Raw genomic sequence first — 5,697 nt, forward strand, 5'->3', positions numbered from 1 at the left:
TTTCTGAGCCTAAGTGGAGATGAAAATGAGATAAAGCCTGGTGATTTAGATGTTACATCTGTAAATTATGGAAGGCATATATTTTGTGAGCTTCCAGTTTCTTTCCTGAAGTTAGGATGGGGAAAAGAAATGAAGAACCTTGGGAAGGGATTCTGTAAGGAGGTATACATTTAAATCTGTATATTTTGTTAACGTAATCTTGGTTAATTAGGAAGACTGCTTGTTGAACAGATCTGAAACGTGGTGAGGGAGTTTTAAGTTTTCTATTTTACTATGTATTTTCTTAGATATAAAATCTAAGTTTTATACTTTCATGTACATCCAATATTCACATTTGTGAAACAGATTGACAGTTGTGCTTAAGAAACAAGGAAAGCTTAAAGGGCATAAAACCTCACCATGATATTTATGATACAGTGTTATAGTAGGAAAAAAAAGGAAATATCAAAACTCCTCAATGAGACTCTAGTCCATCAATCAAACCTAAAGTAGTAGTATTAGCAGCCTATTTGCTACTTTATGAAAGCTCAGGGTATGGATTCTAGTGTTTCTAGCAGATTAGGGCCCAGAAATTATAACAAGACCCACCCAAGTGAGGCCTGCCTATCATGTTTTGATCTCCCCAGGCAACCACAGTGGTGACCTGCATTCTCTTCATAAAGAAATACAAATGAGGGGCGCCTGGGTGGCTCAGTGGGTGAAAGTCTGCTTTCAGCTCAGGTCATGATCCCAGGGTCAAGCCCAGCATTGGGCTCTCTGCTCAGCATGGAGCCTGCTTCCCTCTCTCTCTCTGCTTGTCTCTCTGCCTGCTTGTAATCTCTGTCTGTCAAATAAATAAATACAATCTTTGAAAAAAAAAAAAAAAAGAAAGAAATACAAATGGACACAAATCCATCATTGTTGATTCACCTTCAAGCAAGGAAGTCAATGACTTCCAACCTATGGACTCCAAAAACCTCCATTAGTACTCTTGGGTCAAAAGGAAGACTCAGTGATAGCTCTCATGAAGTAAGATGGCCCCATTAGCCCTAGGGGGGAAAAAAAAATCAAAACCTGAGTCTTTAAATTTTCAAATTTTTTATATTCATTTATCCCGGAAACTTGCAGGGGACATGGATTGGTTCTTAGAAAGAACTATAGACTAGCTTCCTAGAAAGACAAGTAGATGTGCCCAGAAATAAATAGCCGTTGTGGCCTGCAGCATTTACTATGACCAATATATATTTAGAACCCTAATTTGGTCATAACTGGAGTTTATTGTTAATATTGGATTGTGTTTCCTGAAAGTTGATTTCTCTTCCCTTGTATAGAGTCTTCTTTGGGACTGAACCACTGAAAAGAAAAGTATCTTTCCTAGATAATGTGATATGGAATCCTCTTAGTTATCCTCCTCAGGGGTCAATATTTGCTGCCTATGGGCTACACTCACATGTCTCTGTTCTGGCTTCTGTGGACCCATGGCTCTGCCCTCCAGAGATTTGTCCTTTAGCTGGGGAAATAGTAAATATACATCGAAGATAAATGTCACTGTCAGGTAGTGTGGACACCCCACTGTTAAGTAAATGAAGCCATGGGGACTCCTCTTCACAGGAGATACAGAGGCTTAGTTACCTCCTGGAAAGTGCTGTTGGTCTACTTTGCACCACCACTAGACTTTTGTCCCCTTAGCTGTACTCATTTCTCTCAGTGATCCCATGGCCATGTTTTAGAATAAATGTTCTGGGGCACCTGGGTGGCTCAGTGGGTTAAAGCCTTTGCCTTCAGCTCAGGTCATGATCTCAGGGTCCTGGGATCGAGCCCCGTGTTGGGCTCTCTGCTCAGCGGGGAGACTGCTTTCTCCTACCTCTCTCTGCCTGCCTCTCTGCCTACTTGTGATATATGTCTGTCAAATGAATAAATAAAATCTTAAAAAAAAAAAAGAAACGTGCTAAAAAAGGTAAAAGCCCACACTATGGAGTCGTTCTGAAGAAAGAGCTTTGTTTAAGTTAGAAGGCAGCTCTCAAACCCAAGAGGTTCAGAGGGACGAGGATCTGTGCTGTGAGCTCTGGGCCTTGACAAATGGAATCACCCTTAACTCCCTCTGAAAGAAGCCAGCCATAGACCTAACCTGGAGCTCCCTTCCTGGAAGCCCGAGTCTCTCCTTGGGGCAGCAGCCTGTGGGAAGGAGGGCGGGTGGAGCTGAGGGGAGAGTGTGAGCGCCTGATGGAGAACTGAGGCCTGGTTTGCCAGGACCCAGGAGATGTACCTGCTACTGAGGCTGGGCCTGTGGGTTCTTCCAGGTGGGTCAGGCCCAGGAGCACACAATGGTTCCCATCATATTAATAGGAACATCTAAGGAGACGCAGTCAGGAATGCAGGTGTCTAATGAGATGAATGGAACCCAGACACAGAGATGTCTTCTTCTGGACTCTTTCCTTATGAGCGATAGAAGCTCAACTCTTTCTGGATGTGGCTTCAACAGAGAGTGTATCGGCTCACCCCTGAAAAGACCCAGAGCAGGCTGGATGCAAAGCTTCAAACTATGCCATTGGCTCTCTCTGCCTCTGCCCTTCCCCCTCCTTCTTAGGTTCTCTCAGAACTGCTTGGCTCTGGGCATCTTCCCTCTTGGTTGGTTTCCTCCAGCAGCCCTAGGCACACAGTTTTTTGAAGTGAGTCTCACTGGAATGATTGGGCTCATACTCTACTCCTTGTGGCCAAGGGATGAGGTGCTTGGCCACATCATAGGTGTAACACACAATGAGGGTAATCCAACCCAAACCATAGGGACTGAAAGTGAGAGAGAAGCAGGTCCTTAAAGGCAAATCAGATTGTTCTGGCCATTTTCTGAGCTAGCATGTGGTCTTTGTCGGCACCCACCATGGCATACGGTGGCCAGAGCCAGAAAGCCTAGAAGGTGATGGTGCAGCCCATCAACCTCATCTTCAGATACTTGCAAAACAGATCTCGGATTCAGGTATGGCATAAGGTACAAGTGACCATGCAGACAGAGGACTGTGTCATTGGTTTGGATGAGTGCACGCACCCTGAATTGGGTAGAGCAGAAGAGATTCATTCTAAAACAAAGTCAAGAAAACAAGTGGGTCGGATCATGCTAAAAGGAGATGGTATTACTCTGCTCCAAAGTGTCTCCAACTAGACGTGATCAATGAGAAGGCCATGTAGTTTGTTTTTTCAGACGTCCATTGTTGGGAGCATTTTTCCAAAACATTTGTTCATTAATTGAATAATTGTTTCGATTGCCTTCATGTTATTATCAGATGAGAATATATGCTGTGGGATTGTTTCTATTAGAGAAATATTGCCGTGGGCAAGCAAAAATCACCCATCTACCCTTAGGGTTCTGTCAATAATCAGCAGTTGGCCAGATGAATGATCAGGCACCTGAAACATTGATCTGTGAGCTGCTAGGCCTAGCTTCTGGCCTTCTGGGGCACAGGGCTCTCACCAGCCCTGCAGGAGAAGACCGTTTTTCCTGTATTTTTAATGTAAAATGAGCATAGTGTATGGAATGGAAAAGTACATCAGATTCCTTTTTTAATGCCCTTCTATACTATTGTAAAGCCATAGTAATGAGATGAGTAATCTTAAAGTCAGCTCTGGTACAAATGATAACACTTGAGTTAACTTCAAGGCTCTCTCATTGACTGAGGCCTAGAATGTTGGAAAAGACCCTATCCATCATACTTTCCATAGGTAGATACTGATGCTTGGGGGATAAATGCACTGAGGAAGTTAAGATACTGCCTTCTCCTTTTACAGGGTCTAGTCATGAGCAGGTCCTCATTCACACCCTACTTAGAAGCAGTTTCATTTTCACAAATATGCTTTGGTAGTATCCATCCATCACTGCCTCAGTTTCTCTGCTGTCATGACTGTCACAGTCTGGAAAAAATTTGCCTCTAGAGGATCTCTGGTTTCAGTAGAAAGGAAGAGAAGGAATCATGCAAAAGAAGAGTAGCTGGAGCGAGCTGCCCACCTCCGGAGTCAGGATCCTACTGGCTTCGCCATGGTGGAGAGAGGACTGGGCAGACTGTCTTCCAGAGTTCACTAAACCGCTAGCCTCTCCAGACCCCACATTTCTCTTCTGTAAACTGGGCGAATAACATATTTACCTGATGGTATCCTTTAGAGTGAGTTCCTGCCACATGGTAAACACTCAACACACAATAATTATTCTCCTATATTGCCTGCCCCCCACCCCCGCCACAGTCACTGTTAATGGGCTGTTATTCTCCACATTTAACTTAACAGATATTTTCTTTAAAAGTTACACCTTCGTCTTCTGGAGCCTCTCAGGTGGTTTCCTCCAGCAGCCCTTGGCACACAGTCTTAAGGACTGATCATTCCTACTTTAGCATGAATGAATTCAGTTAGTCTTTCCTCCTCATTCCTGGATAGAAAAGATTTACATTTTGATGGATAGATAAGCATTTTGATGGGGACGGGTGGAGTTGGTGGGAGCCCAATGAATTAGCTCGGTCTGTGGAATTTGGGGCAGTGACCTGGGCGTGAGGGGTTGCTGCTGGACTTAATTGTTGGCGAGCATGCCAAGAGGCTAGAAAATAGTAGAGTTTTGAATGGAGGTGTGCGGGAAGGGAGAATGCTATCTGAAGACTTTCTTTGATCCAGAGCTCTGCTACAGAATGAATGGACCTGGCAAAGGAGTGAAGAACGTCCCATGTTCTCCTGTCCCTAATAATTTCTTGCCCCCAGAACTTGGGCTGGAGCTCCTAGGATGGTATTAGGAGGTCTCATCTGGAAACCAGCCCCATTTGTGATATTGCTTCCCTGGGCCAATGAAGTCCGTAAACAGCTTTCTGGAACCTCACCAGTTCAGGAAACAAGGGGCCGCCTGCACTTTACAGATAATAGTGTTGTGATGATTGGCCTTCCTACACTTGATAATGTTTCTTCACCACAGCCCAAGTGGAGTGTCTCTGAAGGGGTCACTTTTAGTTTCTCTCTTTGCTTAATATATGCCTTGCACATAGCAAATACTCCACAAATGTGAAATCAAATTGAATAATTAATAATTTTCCTATTAATTGAAGAAAAGTTTTAATTTTTTATTTTAATATTTTTAATATTTTATTTATTTAAGAGCGAGAGAGTGTGTGAGTGAGAGCAAGCACAAGCAAGGTGAAGGGCCGAGAGAGAAGTAGACTCCCCATTGAGCAGGGCGCCTGATGTGGGACTCCAGATCGTGGCCTGAGCTGAAGGCAGAGGCTTAACCTACTGAGCCACCCAGGCACCCCCAGTGAACTTTTTCAAATAAAACCCTGCATAAGTCCAAATTTCTGTTTTTAAAGAAAGGATTTAGTTACCATGTTTTAAATCTTCAGATTCAGAACAATTACATAAGGTCTGGAAAAAACAAACAAACCAACAAACAGATGAAACCAACATAAGAAAGTTAAATGCAAACTTTTGTTCACAAAATCATAAGTTTCAGTGACGCTACCTCTTACTCCCCTGAGGATCCCATTGCTACAACTACTACAGGGACTTTATTTTTCAAGGTTAAATAAAGACAGAAATCATCAATTTCTCAAATAGAGATTTAGGATGTGATTCCGAACCTGTCTCTGCTCATAGCTTTCCACATAGTCCTCCCTCGGGTTTTTGCTGAGAACTGACTTAGGCATCTTCATCTCAGTGTTGGTCCTTTTATATTATTTACATTTTTATTTTGAGGTG

At 43.3% G+C, this 5,697-nt stretch overlaps 1 pseudogene; it reads left to right on the top strand.

Annotated features, from left to right (window-relative positions):
* Positions 1-2,857: 2,857 nt before the first annotated feature.
* On the top strand, positions 2,858-3,136 carry LOC122917498 (annotated as a pseudogene).
* The last annotated feature ends 2,561 nt before the right edge of the window (positions 3,137-5,697 follow it).

This window comes from Neovison vison, chromosome 1 (assembly GCF_020171115.1).
Source record: "Neovison vison isolate M4711 chromosome 1, ASM_NN_V1, whole genome shotgun sequence".
NCBI classification, from domain to species: Eukaryota; Metazoa; Chordata; class Mammalia; order Carnivora; family Mustelidae; genus Neogale; species Neogale vison.